The sequence below is a fragment of the Bubalus kerabau genome, chromosome 4 (assembly GCF_029407905.1).
Source record: "Bubalus kerabau isolate K-KA32 ecotype Philippines breed swamp buffalo chromosome 4, PCC_UOA_SB_1v2, whole genome shotgun sequence".
NCBI classification, from domain to species: domain Eukaryota; kingdom Metazoa; phylum Chordata; class Mammalia; order Artiodactyla; family Bovidae; genus Bubalus; species Bubalus kerabau.
This window is the reverse complement of record NC_073627.1, coordinates 91,607,917-91,631,725: the sequence shown is the minus strand read 5'-3', so window position 1 is coordinate 91,631,725 and position 23,809 is coordinate 91,607,917. Positions and strand designations below refer to the sequence as shown.

The 23,809-nt window shown below is 39.8% G+C and overlaps 1 protein-coding gene across 16 annotated transcripts in view; it reads left to right on the top strand.

Moving 5' to 3' along the window:
* ADAMTSL1 (ADAMTS like 1) overlaps window positions 1-23,809 on the top strand; it is a 1,145,195-nt gene that overhangs the window by 359,129 nt on the left and 762,257 nt on the right. For 15 of the 16 annotated variants that reach the window (XR_008713477.1, XR_008713475.1, XR_008713480.1 and 12 more), the window contains one exon: window positions 8,183-8,588. The exons of the other annotated variant lie outside the window; for it this stretch is intronic. The gene's annotated coding sequence lies outside the window, so the exon portion shown is untranslated. Of the gene's footprint in view, window positions 1-8,182; window positions 8,589-23,809 lie in introns of those variants that run through there. 16 annotated transcript variants of the gene reach the window in all.

The window sequence follows — 23,809 nt, the reverse complement described above, 5'->3', positions numbered from 1 at the left end:
GCTCTCGCTGTCTTTGTGCTTAAAAGTAATTGTTTAACTTTTCTAGCAGGAATACTTAGATTCTTGGTTGCTGCACTGGCTGTTCTTACAATGACTTACTCTACTTCTTTCTTCTGAGTGAGTGAGTGAAGTTGCTCACTCGTGTCCAACTCTTTGTGACCCCATGGCCTGTAGCCTACCAGGCTTCTCCGTCCATGGGATTTTTCCAGGCAAGAATACTGGAGTGGGTTGCAATTTCCTTCTCCAGGAGATCTTCCCGACCCAGGGATCGAACCCAGGTCTCCTGCATTGTAGGCAGGCACTTTACAATCTGAGACACCCGGGAAGTCCCTTTCTTCTCTATTTTGATAAATCAAAAATGGTATTTCTAAAAGGCCTGTTTCCTTAGACTTTGTTATTGAAATGCTGTTACTTAGAGCATCTTAAGAAGGTAAATTTTAAATTGAGTTTTTCTCTGATCTGGGAAAAACTGCTTATATTTCAGTTTCTTCAAATGCACTTAAGAAATGTTATCAAGTTAACTGTGTGGATTGTGATTATTAACAGATCAAATGTAATACAAATTAAACATATTTAGAGGATGGGAGGAAATTCATCCTGACATTTGTGTTCAATGTTAAGGAGGGCATGAAACTTGCTGGACACTCTTGTGATTTAATATTCATAGAGACTTTTGGAAAAAAGAAATAAGATTTTGGAAGCTATAGTATTCTCCATTGGTAAATGATAGTGACCTCTGGTTCTCAGAGAAGACATTTCTAGATTCTTTTCTATATATAATTTATGAATCTTCACAGATGTTCAGTGCTACATTTTTTTTTTTACGAGAATGAGGAAATATGTAGAGTACTGTTTTGAAGAATTGATACAGAAGAAAATGTAAAAACATTAGAAACACTCAATGCGTGGCTTCAAAGAAAGGAGGGAAAACTTGGCCAACTTAGAATGTTTATATAAATCTACTCCTAGGAGGTTTTACTTGTTCAATATTCATCCATTGAGCGGTATTGAGTCCTATACTAAACACAAATTTTAAAAGTAGATTATTCTTGCTTTACATAACTCATATTTAAATTTTATATGTAATATACACAGGATTGTCTAACCACAGACATGAACAGTATAATGAATATTTACACAAAATATACTGAAGACATGAAAGAGGATTAATGGCTACTGAGTCATTGTACCAGATCTGGATTGCTAAAGCTCTATTGCTCAGGTTTTCTCTTCCTCCCAGAACATACTCCCAATAGATTCAAGCTATGTTCCAAGTCATATTTGAACCTCAAGAGTCACTGAAAATTCATCAAATCACTGTAAAATGAGAATGATTTTAAACAGTTTGAAATGGCTTTTAAGGGATGATCCTATGAGTTGTGAGATTAAGAAAGATAATCAGGCATCTATAGCAACCTAATTTCAGGTGGGTTAGGATACTGGGAAGACTCATATAGAAACAACGTTATGGCAGACAAAGCGAGGGGACATGGTGGCGCAAAATATACGGGGTGAAAGGAGAATTAGGAAGGGTTCCAGTCGCTGAGACGCAATGAGAGGGAGCGGATGTGCCTTCTCCAGGGAAGCTGCTGTAGGGAAAACCTCTTTGCCTCGGATGAAGACCCTCCACCCTCTCCTATGCCCACTCCTTTTCCTTCTTTTTCACCTATTAGATTTCCGATATTGCTGTAATGTCCAAATGTAAATATGAGAAACTAAAAGGAAGAGGGGCCAGGAAAATAGAAGAATTAATGGAGAAACGGAAGGAGAAAGAAAATTACAATTTGTCAGCTCATCAAGAGGGAAGGAACAGGACTGTCTACTTGGACAGCCCCCTTCCATGGCGATTTACCCAATTTTCCTACCACTGACTGAGCTCCCCGGTATGGTATCTGGAGAGCAGCTTTCTCTGCATTGTAATCCTACTGGTTTCTTCAGGGAGGACTAAATGTGCCAGCCTAGTGGTATTTCAATCCCTGTATGAAAATAATTTGCACTTACTCAACTTTTAGCATGCGCTTCCCAGGTGGCTCAGTAGTAAAGAACCTCCTTGCCAATGCAAGAGACTTAGGTTCAGTCCCTGGTCCAGGAAGATTACCTGGAAGGGGAAATGCAACCCACTCCAATATTATTATTTAGAAATCCCCATGGACAGAGGAGCCTGGTATGCTACAGTCCATGGGGTCGAAAAGATTCAGACATAACTTAGCACCTGAACAACAATAAATTTTATCATCTTTTTTTTTCTATGAGAATGGAGTATATGCTTAATAATTCTTTATTGTGTTCTTTTCACTCAATATGTTGCATTTAATAGTGTTCAGTGGCTACTCATTACTACAGATCATAACAACAGCCAGAATTACAACGGAAAAGAGCTATTGGATTAGATTTGGCTAGGAAATTTTTATTGATAAACCTAGTAAAGAGGACAACTGGAGCAATAGTTTAGCTGTAATTGGGAAAAAAGTAAGTTGCTAAGAATTAAGGTATGTGGGAAGATAAAGACCATTCTTTTGAACTTAGATACTAAAGTGGTGACCTTGGGTTTCTCCTTAGTCCCAGGAAAAACACAGAATAAACCATGATAGAAAAGAAGTGGCAGAGTTTTCTTTACATTAGAAATTTAAACATATTTAAAGGTAGAAAAAGAAGTTACACTAGAGAAGAGATTCCAAATTTCGGCAAGGGAGCAAGTGGTTATCATAGAAGGGGATAAACAGAATAGAAAATTAACAAAAAGTTACAAGTACATCCTCTAAGGCACTGATCTCTCCCTCGGACCCCATGCAGCAGTGGTCGCTTCCGCTGGCCCCCTAACTTGGTAAAAATGTTGATATGACATGCCTTCTCACCCTACCAATGTCCACCGCCCCCCTCCCCAACCTGAGCAAATGATACCTGATGAAGGGGTGGGAACAGCTCAAGGGAATCAAAGTCCTGAGAATCAATAACCTCACTTCCTCTGCTTCAGAGGTCACCATCCCCATCTTCTTTCTTCTCCTTGCTTTTCCATCATCCTTGGCAATATATTGCATTGGCCAAAAAATTCATTTGGGTTTTCCCTTGCAATGTAACAGAGAAACCCGAACAAACCTTTTCGGCCAACCTTATATGTAACTCATGGCCCAAGTGTCAAGAATTGTATAAAAATGATGTTGACAGAACCCCAACTGAGCCAAAATGGCAAATGAAAAGCAGTTCTTCCCTGTCCTGCTTCTTCCCTCTCCCTCCTCCTCACCCCCATTCACACTTCCCTTATACCCAAGTTCTCCAATTTGTATCCCATATACTTCCTGCTAAGTCCTCGTTTCTTCTGATTCCCTTAGTAGGGGAGTCATTATTCAAGTACTTAATATTAAGGAGTGGGTGACCCATGAGCTTAATCATTTCAAATTGTTGGCTTAACACAAATATCATCTCTGCTTCTTCATAATGTCTAAGCTAAGAATACATGGAAGGCTAGTAACCAGTTAGTCCTTTTAAAATAAAGTGTTGATTTCTCAGTCATGTCCAACTCTTTGTGACCCCATGGACTGTAGCCCACCAGGCTCCTCTGTCCATGGAATTCTTCAGGCAAGAATACTGTAGTGGGTAGCCATTCCATTCTCCAGGGGATCTTCCTGATCCAGGGATTGAAACCAGGTCTCCTGCATTGAAGATGGATTCTTTACCATCTTAGTCATCTAGGAAACCCTTTAAAAGAAAAGTACCTATAAATTATAAGGATTAAATTAAATAATACATACAAATACTCAGTGCTGTATATGCCATTATAGTAAGCACTTGATATGTTTTGTTGTTGTTCAGCGGCTCAGTTATGTCTGATTCTTTGAGACCCCATGGACTGTGGCATGCCAAGCTTCCCTGTTCTTCACTATCTCCTAGAGTTTCCTCAAACTCATATCCATTGAGTCGGTGATGCCATCCAACCATCTCATCCTCTGTTGTCCCCTTCTCCTCCTGCCTTCAATCTTTCCCAGTATTAGGCAGAATCTTTTCCAGTGAGTTAGTTTTTTGCATCAGGTGGCCAAAGTATTGGAGCTTTAGCTTCAGCATTAGTCCTTCCAATGAATATTCAAGGCTGATTTCCTTTAGGATTGACTGGTTTGATCACTTTGCTGTCCAAAGGACTCTCAAGACTCTTCCCCAGCACCACAGTTCAAAGGCATCAATTTTCCCACACTCACCTTTTTTTTTTTTTAATTGTCCCGCTCTCACACCCATACATGACTACTGGAAAAACCATAGCTTTGACTCTACGGACCTTTGTTGGCAAAGTAATGTCTTTGTTTTTTAATATGCTGCTTAGGTTTATCATAATAGCTTTTCTTCCGAAGAGCAAGAGTCTTTTAATTTCATTTTGATACAAGTTAGCTGTTGTTATTTGTATTATATTATGTGGAGTGGGGGGTTATTTAGCTACTAATGTCTATCAAGAATAAATTATATATTCAGCACACTTGAGTTCACCAGTTCTTGACTGTAAAGTGGTTCTACCCTCCATTAGCTTGTGTCTAATCCTTTCTGTGGTTGGAACAGACAGCGTTCAAGTGCCCAGGTGGTGATATCTCTCTTGCTGTCCTTCTGCATAACCTTGTCTTTGATGGTAAGGATCAAGCCTGCCTTTGGAAAGGTATCCTGTGTGCCAGGCTATGTGCTAGATACTTTCACTCTTATGGTTTCATTTCATCCCATCCTCCTGACCACCTGAAAATCAGGTCCTCATACCTTCATTTTAGGGATGAGGAACTAGAGACAAGGGACTGGTGACATGCTAGTGAGTGGCAGGAGTGGAAATAACCTTAAGTTGTCTGATTCCAAGTTTCATGCTACGTCTTAGGATATGGTTGGAAGTTTAAAAAATGGTTCCGAAAAATTAATGGTGCATTCACAAGGAGGAATTGCTTTTAGTGGTGTTTTCTTTGGCCTTACAATCTCAAAAGAGCTGGTACTTGTTCATCTTTGTTTGATAGTTAAATCCATCACTGGAAGACAATTTAGGTACAAGCAAATGCCATGAGCCACAAGCCTTATTTGTAATGGGCATCAGGCATTAGCTTCACACTTGAAAACTTGTTTATTTCAATGCCATTTTAAGTTATTTCTATTTTCTTTGCTCAAATGGAAATCATGTGTTCATTTGGTAAGATGTTTAATAAATTGTTAATTAGGTATCTGGGTAAAGTGATTTTCTTCGTATCTTTCTCTCTTTATTCTTGGAAACTATTTTAGCTGATTGACATTGTTCCATGAAAAGTAAAAACCATGTTTTTAAGCCTTAGGAAAAAAAGACTAGTCATATATCACTTTCTATTTTCTATTTAGGACCAATTAAATAGTTTGTATATTTTAGGAAATTGAATGTTGCATTCTCTGGATGGAAGTTTTGTAATAAAACTCAAATCCCAGGATGTTGTCACTTATTCAAAGCACAGAGCTTTAGTTCAGTTATATCTTGCATGAAGTTAGAGTTCTCCAGATTTTATATTCCTTTTTCCACACCCCCTCTCAGGCCACTTTCTCTAAACTAAATCCAGTTGGCTGGGAAGTAGATGAGCTAGTGACATGTGTAATTTAAGAAATAACATGAGTTCACTTGCACTTTCAAGTGTGTATGTGCATGAGCCTTGTTTTATTCTTTGCCTTCTCATAGAAGAAGCGTGCCTTTGAGTTAGAGTTCTGGGAAACTAAGCTCAGAGATACCAAAGGAATAGATGGATTCAAGCTCAGTTGTAGAAAGCTAGACATTGAAGCCAACCAAACTGAATAGCCGGGTCTCCTTAGATTCCTTGATAAAATTTTAGGAAAAGCAACCTAGTAGGGCAGGGATGCAGATATCTAGGAATATGGAAAATAACCTGCATGAGTGATTCAGAGACGCTTTTGCTAAATCTAATTGCAAAAAGATTAGTGTACATTTAGCCTCAATTTTTATAATGGTCAAAATCTCTTTAATAATTACTTCCCCTAAAGAGTCTATACGTGTCACTGAAATATTGCTTCAGTTCAGTTCAGTTCAGTCGCTCAGTTGTGTCTGACTCTTTGCGACCCAATGAATCGCAGCACGCCAGGCCTCCCTATCCCTCAGCAACTCCCAGAGTTCACTCACTCACGTCTATCGAGTCAGTGATGCCATCCAGCCATCTCATTCTCTGTCGTCCCCTTCTCCGCCTGCCCCCAATCCCTCCCAGCATCAAGAGTCCTTTCCAATGGGTCAACTCTTCACATGAGGTAGCCAAAGTACTGGAGTTTCAGCTTTAGCATCATTCCCTGCAAAGAAATCCTAGGGCTGATCTCCTTCAGAATGGACTGGTTGGATCTCCTTGCAGTCTAAGGGACTCTCAAGAGTCTTCTCCAACACCACAGTTCAAAAGCATCAATTCTTGGGCGCTCAGCTTTCTTCACAGTCCAACTCTCACATCCATACATGACCACTGGAAAAACCATAGCCTTGACTAGACGGACCATTGTTGGCAAAGTAATGTCTCTGCTTTTGAATATGCTATCTAGGTTGGTCATAACTTTCCTTCCAAGGAGTAAGTGTCTTTTAATTTCATGGCTGCAGTCACCATCTGCAGTGATTTTGGAGCCCCCAAAAATAAAATCTGACACTGTTTGCACTGTGTCCCCATCTATTTTCCATGAAGTGATGGAACCGGATGCCATGATCTTCGTTTTCTGAATGTTGCGCTTTAAGCCAAATTTTTCACTCTCCTCTTTCACTTTCATCAAGAGGCTTTTTAGTTCCTCTTCACTTTCTGCCATAAGGATGGTGTCATCTGTATATCTGAGGTTATTGATATTTCTCCTGGCAATCTTGATTCCAGCTTGTGCTTCTTCCAGCCTAGCATTTCTCATGATGTACTCTGCATATAAGTTAAATAAGCAGGGTGACAATATACAGCCTTGGCGGACTCCTTTTCCTATTTGGAACCAATCTGTTGTTCCATGTCCAGTTATAACTGTTGCTTCCTGACCTGCATATAGGTGTCTCAAGAGGCAGGTCAGGTGGTCTGGTATTCCCATCTCTTTAAGAAGTTTCCACAGTTTGTTGTGATCCACACAGTCAAAGTCTTTGGCATAGTCAATAAAGCAGAAATAGATGTTTTTCTGGAACTCTCTTGCTTTTTCAATGATCCAGCAGATGTTGGCAATTTGATCTCTGGTTCCTCTGCCTTTTCTAAAACCAGCTTGAACATCTGGAAGTTCATGGTTCACATATTGCTGAAGCCTGGCTTGGAGAATTTTGAGCATTATTTTACTAGTGTGTGAGATGAGTGCAATTGTGTGGGAGTTTGAGCATTCTTTGGCATTGCCTTTCTTTGGGATTGGAATGAAAACTGACCTTTTCCAGTCCTGTGGCCACTGCTGAGTTTTCCAAATTTGCTGGCATATTGAGTGTAGCACTTGCACAGCATCATCTTTCAGGATTTGAAATAGCTCCACTGGAATTCCATCACCTCCACTAGCTTTGTTCATAGTGATGCTTTCTAAGGCCCACTTGACTTCACATTCCAGAATGTCTGGCTCTAGGTGAGTGATCACACCATCGTGATTATCTGGGTCGTGAAGATCTTTTTTATACAGTTCTTCTGTTTTTCCCCCTCTTCTTAATATCTTCTGCTTCTCTAGGTCCATACCATTTCTGTCCTTTATCGAGCCCATCTTTGCATGAAATATTGGTTAGTGTTTATATATGTTACAATAACTGTTACTTTTATCCTGGGAAAGTATCTATCCTGATCAATAATGATCAAAACCCATAAAAGTTATACCAAGGGAAACAAGCTCATAAACCTTTCTTGTTCTGCACTACTATAACATTGAACTTAGCAGTAGCAAACATGGCTTTTGCACACATCACTTGACTTTGAGTCCTCTGCTACAGTAATTGTTCATACAGGTAGCAGACTTCTCATGATTTTGCTTTTCAGGGAAACAATGCAACATACACATAAATGTAAATTAATAGAGTACCACTTCAGAACATGCTTTCTAAATGAATTATCTTTAAGTTGAAAACTTAGCCTAATGCATATTTTTAAAAAATCACATATCTCTTTTTCCCCTTCTTCAGGTGAACCTAGCAATAGAATAAAAAGGTAAATAAAATAAAAGACTAATAAGATTGAACAGTCATGATGTCATCATCTCTAAATGTACTTTTCTTATTCTCCAGGTAGCCCTCAGAACCACATAAGTTACATGAATTAGAAACGGAATTATGCTACCTCTAATGCTGGAGTCCTAGTCTTCATCTCTGCTGATGTTTTGCAACACTGAGGAATTTAATCAAGCTATAAAATATTCAATCTGGAAAAATTCCTGAGTGTATCCCTATGAAAATTCATTCATGTTGTTTGATGTACTATAACTTAAGATGACATTTTTTTAAGACAGAAAGCATAGACAGTTTATCAAACAGTGTCTCAGAGTTTGAAGAAAGAAGTTGATTTCCCACAGAGAGTGAAATTTGGTACAGAAATGAATTCAGCACATTGGCTTTATTAAGGAAATGCTTGGCTGTATCCATTTGGGAATCTCTTTGAGCAATAAATTTGATGATTTGGGCATGAACTTTCCAGTATGTCTACTGTGTCTGATGATGTTATCTCTGATTAGGCAGAGCATGCGTTATTTTGCTACATTGCTTTCATCATTATTCATTTTTTAGCTGCTTTCATGTATTTTCTTGATATTTCTCATTAATAATCAAAGGCAACTCAGGTTTTGCCACGCATTTTTGAAAGGGTCCTCAGAATATTCCTCTTTCTTCACTTTTTCTCTGCCCCCATTTTCCCTACTATGGTGGTAGTGGTTTAATCGCTAAGTTGATTAAGTGACCCCCATGGACTGTAGCCCACCAGGTTCCTCTGTCCATGGGATTCTCCAGGCAAGAATACTGGAGTGGGTTACCATTTCCTTCTCTAGGGTCCCTACTAAAGACTATACAATATTGTGTCCTTAGAAGGAGCAGTGGACTCAAAAACTTTTGTTTTATTGAGATCAGATCAAGAAATTAGGGAATAGACTAGGACTTTGACTATGTACAAGCTAAGTAAATAATAGAAAAGGTACCGTTATCTCTGGTCTTGTTCCTTGGAATCTTGAAGACCTAAGGTTGAATACTGGATCTACAACTTACTGCCTTTATGCCTTTGCGTATATTATCAGACTTACTGACCTTTAGTTTCTCAATCTGCAAAATAAGCGTAATAATATTCATATCTCTATTTTGCTTGAGAATTTATTATGAAAAATATAGACAAAGCAATTAGTAAACTTGACATGTATATATTTAACAGAAGGGGATTTTATCTTTTGTAAAAATCCTACATATTAAATTAATATACTTCCTAAATGGAGTATTTTGTAAGAAAATCACCCAATGTGATTTGCTATGACCATTTTACTCAGGATTGTGATTGTGGTCATTGTGCCATTTGCAGGGATTGTTATGGTAGATGCGATGAGGTGGGTTATAATTAAATAGATAAAATCCATGTGTTTCCAAGACAAACACGAAGTTAGAGAGGAAAAGTTTGAATGTAGATTCTGATAGAGTTAAAGATTCTATTTCTAACATAAGCTACGTAAACAAGAGAAATTTAATTAAACAAGTTTATTTGGTCTTTAATTTAAAAGGACAAAAAAGATAAAGCTGTTTAAAACTCAAAGAATTATTTTGAAGAGAATATGTTGCGAATACTTAAAACTAGTGTTTGGGACTTAATATAAAACTCAGCTTATGTCCAAGTTCACTTATGTCCTCTATTTACAAAGCAAGCATGGTATGGCCTTGTGGGATTCATGGACAGCTTTGGAATCAAAGTCAGACTTGGATATAACCTGATCAGGGAAGAGCAGGGGAGGGTGGCCATCTGACACCTAGAGACCTGACAGCCCCAGGGCCTTGTGTCCCATAATAATTGGGTTTGTGTCTAACTACTCCTATTGGGAGGCAGCATCCCTAGTTCCATTCAGGTATCTTTTCGACACTCTAGAAAGAACTCTTGAAATCATTATCTGACAGTCTACTCATTTCTTACATCTATCCATCCATCCACCTGTCAACCCAACCCACTCAACAGAGGACTGAATGCCTGCTCTGTGATAAGCTTTGGAGACAAAAACAGACTTGACCCTGGAGATCCTCCAGGGAGTGGATTCCATCTTTTAGAAGGAAGACTATGCACATATGAATAGGGGGAGAAAATTGTTACCAGTGCAAAGGCAGGGCTGTGTTTGGGATGTGGTAGATACATAGAAGAGGAGTCATCCATTCTACCAGGAATCAGAAAAGGTTTCATCTAGCTCTTGACAGAGGAGAGTGGGCAGGCAGGTTGGGCATGCAGGGAAGCTTGGGAGACAGAATAACATTCCAGTGGACAAGTGGGCTCAGAGCAGTAGATGAAGTCCAATGATGAGGCCAACTTGAATAGAACTGATATACAGTCCTACAAATGATGATCCTTAATATATCCTAATTATCTTGCAAGGTAGAAAAATATAAAATAATAGAAAATCAAATACGGGGGAAAACACAGACTATCCTCAATGGCAAGTCTGTAGGAAATGAGCTGAGGATCCCAGAATCTGAAGTAGTTAATGCAAGTGTGTCTCAGATTTGGTTCAAACTTCACAGACAAACATTGTCAGTGAAAGAATCTGGTCCAAAAGGAGTCTTTGCTCTATATTTATATGTTAGAAATAGGGTTGAGAAAGAAATAATGCCTCCTCCATGGTTGGCACATTAACAAAAGAAACAGCAGTGTAACTTACTTGAACTATTTCATAGATGTGAGCAGGAGAATCTGAGATACTGTCCTCTTTTTTTGATCTGGGCACTAAGTATTATCTCTGATTCTTTTCATAAGAACCTGTAACAATATTGATAACACTCTTTAGTGTCCGCTGCAGAATAACTTCTCTTTGAATTTTCTCCAGTGTTCCTTAAGCAACCCTATGTGACAGATACAATAGGCATTTGAGAAAATGGAGAAATCTAGTGTCTTCTTTGCTGAGCAAGTAGATGTATACAGACATCTACTAGCTTCCCTGCTCACCATCTTACCATACTGCTTCCAGACAGACCTATCTGAACGTCTACAGATTCATTTGCAGATTCATTTGAACCTCGTATTATTCAGCATGATGTATTGGGGTTCAACCAGAAATTTACAAGGGAGGAGACTCTGTTGGCTACAGTACAGCAAATGGTATCCAAAGTCAGCAACCTGATTGCCCTGAATGATAACTCCAACGTAAGACTTGAGAGGCACTCTCTGTTCAGACTTGTTTGTTTGTTCTAGAATAAGCTTGTGAGAACATCTATGTCCATTTTAAGGTACGTATATTGTGGCCCTGGTGAGGAGGAATGAGTATGATTGGGTTGATATTAGAATTGGGCATTCAACAGGCAGAGTGCCACAGGCAGAGTTTTACCAAAATTATCTTTTGCAAGTTTCCCACAGACTGAGAGGGTGGAACCAGACCCACAGTGGAGCCATTAACATGAGTTCGGAGCTGTGGGCACACCCTGTGACTTGTTGCAGGGTTCCCTTCCAAGGAGGGATCGAACTCAGTGCTGTCTTAAGGAGATCTGACAGAATTATTGCTTGGGGGCAGCATGTAAACACTGATTTTACTCTTTTAAAACAATTAAAAAGCCATCAAAGGACTTTAAGCATCTGTTATAATTATATATACTATAATACTCTTAGAAATATGACTACCAGTCTAATTGATTTCAGAACTAAGAAAGGTAAAAATGAAAAAATACAGTGACTTCTTAGGAGATGATTTTTTACAGTTCTCACAATTTGTATTTCCCAAAACAAACATATTTTATTGTTACTACAATAAATACAATAATGGATTTATGACCCCCCTTTTTGTTTTGAGTTAGCCCCCAAAAAACATTCTACTGTCTCTTATATTTCATCTCTATTACATGATTTACAATTACTAGGCTTAATTCTCATGTCAGCCTTGAGGAGTCGGGCACAGAGAGGTCAGGAAACACGGTCAAGGTCCCACAGGGGAAAAAAATCACGCAGGTCTCTGGTTCCAAAGCCTGTGCTTGCCCCATACGCTATGCTCTTCTTCCCTGTGAATGTGTTCACCTCGTGTGGAGCAGGTAAATACTAGCAGTCTCTTCTGAAATCTGAGTCTCGTGACATTTGGAATCAAGAGCGTTCTTTACAAAAGCCAAGTTCTCAAATTTTTATATGGAAACTTCCCAGCGTTAGTTTTGTGATATCTTGATGTTCACTAGGGATCATGTGTTCATTGCAGAAGTCAAAAATTGGAACCTCTGGCCAAGAAGGTGTTCATTAGAAGCTGATACACCTTCTGTCCTTGACTCCTGTCATCTTCTTTGATTTAAGGCATTTGCCAGTGTACAGTGTATAGTATATATTTGATTTAGATTCTCAGAAGCCTGTAGGTGCTTGATATGGAATCAAGGGAGCTGAGTGTGTTTGCTGCCCATTATCCTGCATTGCCTTCTTTCCTCCTACCTGTTTCTTCCTCTCTTTCCTTCTTTCTCAAGTTACTTCTCTTGAAGCTCTTAGTAAAAACAAACAAAAACCCCCTTTTGTTCTCTTTTGGCTTTAAAGTGAAAAAAAAAAGTGAAGTCGCTCAGTCGTGCCCAACTCTTTGCGACCCCATGGATAGTAGCCTGCACCAAGCTCCTCTGTCCATGGGATTTTCAAGGGAAGAGTACTGGAGTGGGTTGCCATTTCCTTCTCCAGGGAATCTTCCCAACCCAGGGATCAAACCCAGGTCTCTCACATTGTAGACAGATGCTTTACCATCTGAGCCACCAGGGAAGACTTTAACAAGTATGTTATTATAATTGTTCATTATTGTATGTGACCCTCTCATCTCCATGCTCCTGAAATACCCTATGCAGATTCCTAGCTGTTTTTTCACCATATTGTGTCCAGACTTCAGTGCCTGTTTCCTTATGTTTCTTTATTCTGTCTTATCCTCGGCTTGTAGGCATTAAAATATCTGTTTGTCCACTCCATGTTAGGAATATGAATTTCTTAAAACCAGAAGACATATGTACTTATTTTGCATCTTCACTTTTCTTTAGCTAGAACTTGGCTATCTTCAGTGGCACCTTAGAGTTGATCCCTACAATATATAGCAATCTCTTGACATGGATAGAATCGAGATAAATTCTCTAGGGGATTGGCCAGAAAAGAAAGGAAAGTAAAAAGAAGGGAAAGAAGAAGGCAAGAAGAAGAGAAATAAAAGGTGAAAAGGAGGAAAAGCTTCAGTTCAGTTCAGCTCAATCGTGTCTGATTCTTTATGACCCCATGGACTGTAGCACACCAGGCCTCCCTGTTCATCACCAACTCCCAGAGTTTACTCAAACTCATGTCCATTGAGTCAGTGATGCCATCCAACCATCTCATCATCTGTCGTCCACTTCTCCTCCCACCTTCAATCTTTCCCAGCATCAGGGTCTGTTCAAATGGGTCAGCTCTTCGCATCAGGTGGCCAAAATATTGGACTTTCAGCTTCAACATCAGTCCTTCCAATGAATATTCAGGACTGATCTCCTTTAGGATGGACTGGTTGGATCTCCTTGCAGTCCAAGGGACTCTTAGGAGTCTTCTCCAACACCATAGTTCAAAAGCATTAATTCTTTGGTGCTCAGCTTTCTTTATAGTCCAACTCTCACATCCATACATGACTATTATCCTAATAACTAGTTAGCAATTACTGAGTTCATATGTTATTTGTCAGACAGTATACTTTATAGTCTGCCACTCATTTAGTGCTCTGAATCACCTTGTGAGATAAACACAGTTTTACAGGTGAAAAAGCTAACTTAAAATCTCCCAGATAGTTAGTGGCCAAATTGAAATTAGGAGTCAGGTCTGCTTGGCTAATTAATGGTGGTTTTTGAATAGTTCAGCATTGCTGTATTCAACAGTAACTAGTGTGTTCCTGGACCCACCTTCCACCGCATAATCTTAATGTTTCCTGCTTCTCCCACAGTAAAGGAGAAGGAGTTAATTCTTCATTGCTAATAGGAAGTTGAAGCATAGTCCAGTACTAGCCATTTTCACACACCTTTATTGCGTGTGTTTCATAGACGAACTTTTTATCTGGTTTCCACTCTTGTTTCTCTTTTCCATCCTTTTAGAAAATTGATATTTGGTCCATATATTTGCATAAGGGGTCTCCAGTCCTCTTGAAACAAGGCAGAGCATAAAACAAAATAGGATCAGTTAGGTTTTGTCATAGGATAATGCAAGATAGGGTACATGGATATGGCACAACTTGGAGGAAGCACTGTAGGATGTCAGGGGCAGGGCTTTTGGTCAGACAGCAGCTGTGAACCAAATGAATGTTGATTTTACAACTTGCCATGTCTTTGGATAAATTGACTCCTTTGAGTTCTGCTTTTTAAATGGAGGTAATGATGCATAGGAGATCCAACCAGCCCATTCTAAAGGAGATCAGTCCTGGGTGTTCTTTGGAAGGAATGATGCTAAAGCTGAAACTCCAGAACTTTGGCCACCTCATGCGAAGAGTTGGCTCATTGGAAAGACTCTGATGCTGGGAGGGATTTGGGGCAAGAGGAGAAGGGGACGACAGAGGATGAGATGGCTGGATGGCATCACCGACTCGATGGACATGAGTTTGAGTGAACTCCGGGAATTGGTGATGGACAGGGAGGCCTGGTGTGCTGCAATTCATGGGGTCGCAAAGAGTCAGACACGACTGAGCGACTGAACTGAACGGAACGGAACTGAATGATGTATACTTTGTAAGGAGTACAAAAATAGCTGAAAACACCTACCACATGTTGTACATCTCATAGTTGCTCAGTAAGTGGCGGCTGTTATGTTCAACAAATTAAGATACAAAAGAGTATGACTTCTTAAAATATACCATATAATTACTACCCCAGGCTGGAAGAAGGCTATGAGTCCCAAGTGGCAGAGTTCCTCCATGTCTTTGGATAGGACACTATGAAATTGCCCAATAAAAGGTAGAAAAGGAAGCTCCCCTACCCCTCGTGGCAGGATTCCTGGAGAGCATGCGGGCATCAGTGCTGGAAGTTCCACCTTCCTGCACCTGCAGCCCGTAGATCATCAGATATATGAGTCAGCAGACGTCAGGTAGTGAACCAGGCATTTGGCGTCAATGTTTTACTTTGGTATGCTGAAATTTAAAGAGTAGTATTTTCTTTACTGGGTGCCAGATACTGTTTTAAGGGATTCATAAATATTTTAATCCTTATGGCAATGAGTAGGGTAGGGGATACTGTTATCTCAAATTTAGAGCTGGTGAAACAGGCACAGAGAAGTTAAGTAACTTGACTAAAAACACATAGCTAATAAGTGGTGGACTTGGGACTTTAATCCAGGGAGTACTAATTGCTTTAATTGCAATGGTGAACATGTCATAGTTTTTGTTTTACCTAAATGAATTATGTTTGAGAGTGAAACATGAAAATTGGAAACAGAAGACCTTAACTGATACATGACTTTGCCTCTCTTCAGTTCTGTGGCCACAAACCAGACTTCTAACCTTGATTTCTTCATCTATAAGATGGAGATGATAACAGTGAGTGACTTTATAAAATTGTGAGGAAGATGATGTACTCAGATATGTTGTGTGGATTGTGAAATGCTGTCTAAAGGGAAGCATTACGTACTGCTTGTGGTTTAGGTTTATATTATGCCAAGATGCACGCATGAGTGTCTGCTGCTGCTGCTGCTAAGTCGCTTCAGTCGTGTCCGACTCTGTGCGACTCCATAGACGGCAGCCCACCAGGCTCCCCCATCCCTGGGATTCTCCAGGCAAGAACACAGGAGTGGGTTGCCATTTCCTTCTCCAATGCAGGAAAGTGAAAAGTGAAAGGGAAGTCGCTTCAGTCATGTCCGACTCTGTGCGACCCCATAGACGGCAGCCCACCAGGCTCCTCCATCCACGGGATTTTCCAGGCAACAGTACTGGAGTGTCTGAGCATGTTGCAAATTCAAATGTGTTGTATGAACTTGTAGGAACATTGTACAAGTTGACTTTTTTTGCCTTTTGAAGTGTTATGTTTGCTTACAGTTGGAAAAAAAAAATCTTTGTGAGGAAAGTGAATACAAAATTCATGCCAGACAGACTTGATTGTGATGACTGCAAGAAACCACTTGGGTTTATTATTATGCATTGTATCGTTGGTAGAACCTTCTCTATTGTCCTGCTGAATATGGCACATGTGTGCATTTTATGTTACTGCTGGAATGTATAGCAAATGCCTTTTTGTTATAGAATTGGTACCTTTTACTCAGAGTTATGTGAACTCTCATATGAGACCTATTATAAATATTTAGACCATGGAACCAAAACCAAATTCTGCTCAAACTCTCTGTCCAGATTTAATAAATGGAATTTAATTTTATAAAGTTATAGGGAAGCTCTGATTAACTTAATTTTGGAATTGAAATAAACCACTTGAATTCTATTTAAGGATCTTAACCATTCTAATTAACAGGTTGGTGCTGTTGAAGAAATGCAAGTGTTAGCTTTACTGATGCCATTTTTTCTTTTTTTTACTTAGTGAAAGATACCCTTGCTCATTTAAACACACTTCTAATTGCTTTTTGCTAGATAATGCTGATAATCAGGGTTTCCCTGATAGCTCAAATGGTAAAGAATCCATCTACAATGCAGGAGACCCGGGTTCGATTCCTGGATCAATAAGACACCCTGGAGAAGGGAGTAGTTCCCCACTCCAGTATTCTTGCCTGGAGAATCCCATGGACAGAGGAGCCTGGTGGGCTACAGCCCATGGGGTTGCAAAGAGTCAAACCAGACTGAGAGACTGACACAACCAAGATAATACTGACTTCTCTGTAGGAATTCTTCTGAACTCTATCTGAGTGACGTATCATAATGAATAATTAATTCATTTTGTTAGTAGTTGATTTTGGTGGGACATATCCCTGTTTGCAGATAGACAATGGAAACAAAATAGAACTTTCTTCTGAATCACCTCTGAAGCTGTGTCACATCCTCTAGACTGTGGACTCTAAACACAGAATGCCCTGCCAGAATGTGTGGAAAGAACAGGTATCGGTTCCCACATGTTATATTTTATTTAGACTTACGTCTCGAGAATCCCATGGATGCAGGAGCCTGGTAGGGCGCAGTCCGTGGGGTCGCTAAGAGTCGGACACGACTGAGCGACTTCACTTTCACTTTTCACTTTCCTGCATTGGAGAAGGAGATGGCAACCCCCTCCAGTACCCTTGCCTGGAGAATCCCATGGACGCGGGAGCCTGGTGGGCTGCCGTCTACGGGGTCGCACAGAGTCCGACATGACTGAAGCAACTTAGCAGCTCTGTTTACAACAAACTCTCTCTTGTAAAAGTGCTACATTGCTATCTCCTGTTAAGCGTGTCAAATGGACCTTCTTTCTGATTGCTTCCTCTCTTCCTTTCATCAGTCTCTTCTCTTAATATAACCACAACTGGGTCACACCAGCCCTCAGCTGTGGCCAAGTATCCTTTCCTGCTAGCCAAGGCTCCATATTCTTCCTTTCCTCTTTCCCCCGCTCCTGCTGCTGCTGCTGCTCAGTCGCTTCAGTCCCGTCCAACTCTGTGTGACCCCATAGACGGCAGCCCACCAGGCTCCCCCATCCCTGGGATTCTCCAGGCAAGAACACTGGAGTGGGTTGCCATTTCCTTCTCCAATGCAGGAAAGTGAAAAGTGAAAGTGAAGTCGCTCAGTAAGTGTCCGACTCTTTGTGACCCCATGGACTGCAGCCTACCAGGCTCCTCCGTCCATGGGATTTTCCGGGCAAGAGTACTGGAGTGGGGTGCTATTGCCTTCTCTGCCCCCCACTCCTATTAGAGTATAATTTTTTAAAGATGAAATCATGACTCTCAAACAGTATAACCGGAAAAGATCTCCTTCCCAAGGAGATCTTCCTGGCCCAAAGACTGAATCCCGGTCTCCAGCATTGAAGGTGGATTCTTTACCATCTGAGCCACTGGGGGAGCCCAGAATGCTATTGAATGGTCCCAAATCTTTAAACCCTCTTCAGTTAATCTTCTATCTCCTTTTCTCCAAAGCATGAAGTTTTCATGTCACCACTCTCTCTTCATTCTTAAAATGTCTTCAAGTTTATAATTCAGCAGCTTTTTTGGTTAACTTCTATGTCAGCATGTTATTAAAAATTTTGTGACCGTGACCACCCATATAGTAAGAAATATGTTGCTCCCCCACTTCTCACATACACAAACTGAAATAGATATTTCACAAAATAACATTATTAATATGTGGGACATTCTCAGATATTTTCTTTCTGTTTCTGTTTTTTTCCTATTTTGTTTTATTCTAAGAATGCCAGTCCTAAGGCCCACAAAATGAATTTCATAAGCCAAATGGGTAGAAGCCGTTTCAAACTTGAAAACCACTGTTCTCAAACAAATGTTTTATTTATTTAGCTTCAATATCTCTGTCATAGAATGTTTTATTAAAAAAAACAACAAACAAAACAAAAACCCCTCTGGTTTTGGGATTGAGAATCTCCTAATCGATTTTTTTGTGAATGTCCTGCCTGGATTTCCAAACTGAATGTTCAATAGATATATGTCACAATTCAGGACTTGGAACTAAAAATCTAACCTTCATGCTAAAAGTCCTCCTTTAACTTTTTTGGGGGCAGAGGAGAGGTTCATTAACTTTATATTGAGTTATATGAGTTATTAATTTATATCGAGTCTTCAAATCTATATAGTACATGGTTTTTCCTTTCATTTATTTATATCTTCTTTTTAATCTTTAGCTATTTTTAATTGAAGTATAGTTAATTTACAATGTTCTGTTACTTTTGTGTGTACAGAAAAGTAATTCATACACACACACACACACACACACACACACGTGCATGTGAAAATTCCCGTGTGTTTGGGCCTGCCCTTCCAGCCTGTTGGATTCTCTCTACCTGTTATTCCACTGGATAACTCCTATTCTATCCTTGAAGTTTCAGCTCAGAATGCTCTCCAACAAGACTGGGGCTTCCTCGTTGATGCTTGTTCTGTCCTATGTAATAGCTATGGCCCTCAGAGCGGCCTCAATCTTGTACCCTAAATTGCCCATGGGAAAGTTGTCTCCCTGCTAGCAATTCAAGATTTGTGAGGGCAAGAATCAAATCTGTCTCCCACTATCATGGGTGAGTAGGGTGAGATGAAGGCCCCTCGGTCAGCCCTCACATGCTCAAAAGGTTTCCATAGTATCATCATCTATTGTACGAAGTTCTATACACAGAGATACACTAAGGGAATTGAAAGATGTTCATTCTGTAACTGTAGATCTGTGTCCCTTTACTACATGGTATAGTCTGTAGGGCACTATACAATAGTTGTTTCATATACTATTCTGTAATTATCCTACAAATTGCATAATTACATTGTGAATTTATGGTTTTAATTTATGAGATGTAAAGATTTCAAATGCTCCACAGTATTGGCATTATTCTTTTCTCACTTCTTCATTTTTGAAAATAGAATGTGAAAGTTTAAAAAAATAGAAGTGAGCTGAGCCACTGTCCACCTCCTAACAGGGTAACTGAGGTTATTGTTGGTGAATGAATGATTCATAAATCACATCAGTCTGGTGTTCCTCATTAAACAAGGGTAATGGCAAGAATAAAGAAGCATTGTTAATAATAATTTTCACCCTTTACCTTTATAGCAACATTTCTGTGTACTAGGACTGTGATTTAACCTCCTGAACCAGTGTTTCCTATGTGATGTGACTAAATTCCACATGTTCCCAAGATTTTAAATTTTGTATAGGTCATATTAGGCAAAGGTATTTGTAACTAGTTCATATTGACCAACCACCAAGAAAAAAAAAAAAATACAACCTTTAGAAAGTAATATTTTACCCATCAGTTTTATCAAACACCAGGTTCAACTTGCTGGTCTTGAATAAGATGGGTTAATCAGGCTCAAGTATAATTTAAAAAGTTATTGCAATAACTTGGTCCAATCTTCCTTTTGTAATTTTAACATCAGTTCAGTTCAGTTGTTCAGTCGTGTCCGACTCTTTGCGACCCCATGAATTGCAGCATGCCAGGCCTCCCTGTCTATCACCAACTCCCAGAGTTCACTCAGACTCATGTCCATCGAGTCAGTGATGCCATCCAGCCATCTCATCCTCTGTCATCCTCTTCTCCTCATGCCCCCAATCCCTCCCAGCATCAGAGTCTTTTCCAATGAGTCAACTCTTTGCATGAGTTGGCCAAAGTATTGGAGTTTCAGCTTTAGCATCAGTCCTTCCAATGAACACCCAGGACTGATCTCCTTTAGAATGGATTGGCTGGATCTCCTTGCAGTCCAAGGGACTCTCACGAGTCTTCTCCAACACCAGAGTTCAAAAGCATCAATTCTTTGGCACTCGGCTTTCTTCACAGTCCAACTCTCACATCCATACGTGAACACTGGAAAAACCATAGCCTTGACTAGACGGACCTTTGTTGGCAGAGTAATGTCTCTGCTTTTGAATATGCTATCTAGGTTGATCATAACTTACCTTCCAAGGAGTAAGCGTCTTTTAATTTCATGGCTGCAGTCACCATCTGCAGTGATTTTGGAGTCCCAAAAAATAAAGTCTGACACTGTTTCCACTGTTTCCCCATCTATTTCCCATGAAGTGATGGGACCGGATGCCATGATCTTCATTTTCTGAATGTTGAGCTTTAAGCCAACTTTTTCACTCTTCTCTTTCACCTTCATCAAGAGGCTTTTGAGTTCCTCTTCACTTTCTGCCATAAGGGTGGTGTCATCTGAGGTTATTGATATTTCTCCCGGCAATCTTGATTCCAGCATATGCTTCTTCCAGCCCAGCATTTCTCATGATGTACTCTGCATAGAAGTTAAATAAGCAGGGTGACAATATATAGCCTTGATGTATGCAATTGCAAATAACTATGTAAACTGATGTTAGTCCTTTTAAAAAATGTACACATCAAAAGTATAAGAAGCCACTAAATTATATATTTCCTGTAATGTGTAGTTTGTCTTCCATCCAAAGGCAAGACAACTTTTGGCTCTGCAGCAGGTTCCACCTTTGTATTGTGGACAGTGGCTCATAGGCAGTCAGGCAATGAGTGCTGACACCAGGTGAAACATTTTTCAACATGAAAAAAGTTTTTACATCAATCATAACGCTAAAAATATTTGGGACAGAATATCTGAAAGTTATATTTCCATTTTGCCTTTATAAATAAAATTTGCAGCTCATGATCATAAATACAAATTACTTGCCTTAGGGATATTATCATATGAAACCTCCAATATTTATGTTAACAGTATTATGTATGACAGAATGATCTCAGTTCATTTCTAAGGCAAACCATTCAATATCACAGTAATCCAAGTCTATTCCCCTACCAGTAATGCTGAAGAAGCTGAAGTTGAACGGTTCTATGAAGACCTACAAGACCTTCTAGAACTAACACCCAAAAAAGATTTCCCTTTCATTATAGGGGACTGGATGCAAAAGTAGGAAGTCAAGAAACATCTGGAGTAATAGGCAAATTTGGCCTTGGAGTACAGAATGAAGCAGGGCAAAGGCTAACAGAGTTTTGCCAAGAGAATGCACTGGTCATAGCAAACACCCTCTTCCAAGAACACAAGAGAAGACTCTACACATGGACATCACCAGATGGCCAACACCAAAATCAGACTGATTATAGTCTTTGCAGCCAAAGATGGAGAAGCTCTATACAGTCAGCAAAAACAAGACCCCGGGAGCTGACTGTGGCTCAGATCATGAACTCCTTATTGCCAAATTCAGACTTAAATTGAAAGAGTAGGGAAAACCGCTAGACCATTCAGGTGTGACCTAAATTAAATCCCTTGTGATCACACAGTGGATGTGAAAAATAGGTTCAAGAGATTAGATCTGATAGACTGCCTGAAGAACTATGGACAGAGGTTCCTGACATTGTACAAGAGGCAGTGATCAAGATCATCCCCAAGAAAAAAAAATGCAAAAAGGCAAAATGGTTATCTGAGGAGGCCTTACAAATATCTATGAAAAGAAGAGAAGCCAAAGGCAAAGGAGAATAGGAAAGATATACCCATTTGAATGCAGAGTTCTAAAGAATAGCAAGGAGAAATAAGAAAGCCTTCCTCAGTGATCAATGCAAAGAAATAGAGGAAAACAACAGAATGGGAAAGACTAGAGATCTCTTCAAGAAAATTGGAGATACCAAGGGAACATTTCATGCAAAGATGGGCTCAATAAAGGACAGAAATTGTATGGACCTAACGGAAGCAGAAGATATTAAGAAGAGGTGAAAAGAATACACAGAAGAATTATACAAAAAAGATTTTCATGACCCAGATAATCACGATGGTGTGATCACTCACCTAGAGCCAGACATCCTGGAATGCAAAGTCAAGTGGACCTTAGGAAACATCACTACGAAAAAAGCTAGTGGAGGTGATGGAATTTTAGTTGAGCTATTTCAAATCCTAAAAACTGATGCTGTGAAAGTGCTGCACTTAATATGCCAGCAAATTTGGAAAACTCAGCAGTGGCCACAGGACTGGAAAAGATCAGTTTTCATTCCAATCCCAAAGAAAGGCAATGCCATAGAATGTTCAAACTACTGCACAATTGTACTCTTCTCACACACTAGCAAAGTAATGCTCAAAATTCTCCAAACCAGGCTTCAGCAGTAGGTGAACTGTGAACTTCCAGATGTTCAAGCTGGATTTAAAAAAGGCAGAGGAACCAGAGATCAAATTGCTAACATCTGTCAGATCATTGAAAAAGCAAAAGAGTTCCAGAAAAACATCTACTTCTGTTTTATTTACTATAGCAAAGCCTTTGACTGTGTGGATCACAACAAACTGTGGAAAATTCTTAAAGAGATGGGAATACCAGACCACCTGACCTCCCTCCTGAGAAATCTGTATGCAGGTCAAGAAGCAACATTTAGAATTGGACATGGAACAACAGACTGGTCCAAATTGGGAAAGGAGTAAGTCAAGGCTGTATATTGTCACCCTGCTTATTTAGCTTATATGCAGAGTACATCATGCAAAATGCTGGGCTGGATGAAGCACAAGCTGGAATCAAGATTGCTGGGAGAAATATCAATAACCTCAGATATGCAGATGACCCCACATTTATGGCAAAAAATGAAGAACTAAAGAGCCTCTTGATGAAAATGAAAGAGGAGAGTGAAAAAGTTGGTTTAAAACTCAACATTCAGAAAACTAAGATCATGACATCCGGTCCCATCAGTTTAGTTCAGTTCAGTTGCTCAGTCGTGTCTGATTCTTTGCGACCCCATGAACTGCAGCACGCCAGGCCTCCCTGTCCATCACCAACTCCCAGAGCTTACTCAAACTCATGTTCATTGAGCCAGTGATGCCATCCAACCATCTCATCCTCTGTCATCCCCTTCTCCTCCTGCCCTGAATCTTTCCCAGCATCACGACCTTTCAAATGAGTCAGCTCTTCCCATCAGGTGGCCAAAGTATTGTATTTTCATCACTTCATGGCAAATAGATGGGGAAACAGTGGAAACAGTGACAGACTTTATTTTCTTGGGCTCCAAAATCACTGCAGATGGTGACTGCAGTCATCAAATTAAAAGATGCTTGCTCCTTGGAAGAAAAGCTATGACCAACCTAGACAGCATATTAAAAAGTGGAAACATTATTTTGCCAACCAAGTTCCATCTAGTTAAAGCTATAGTTTTCCAGTAGTCATGTATGGATGTGAGAGTTGAACTATAAAGAAAGCTGAGTGCCAA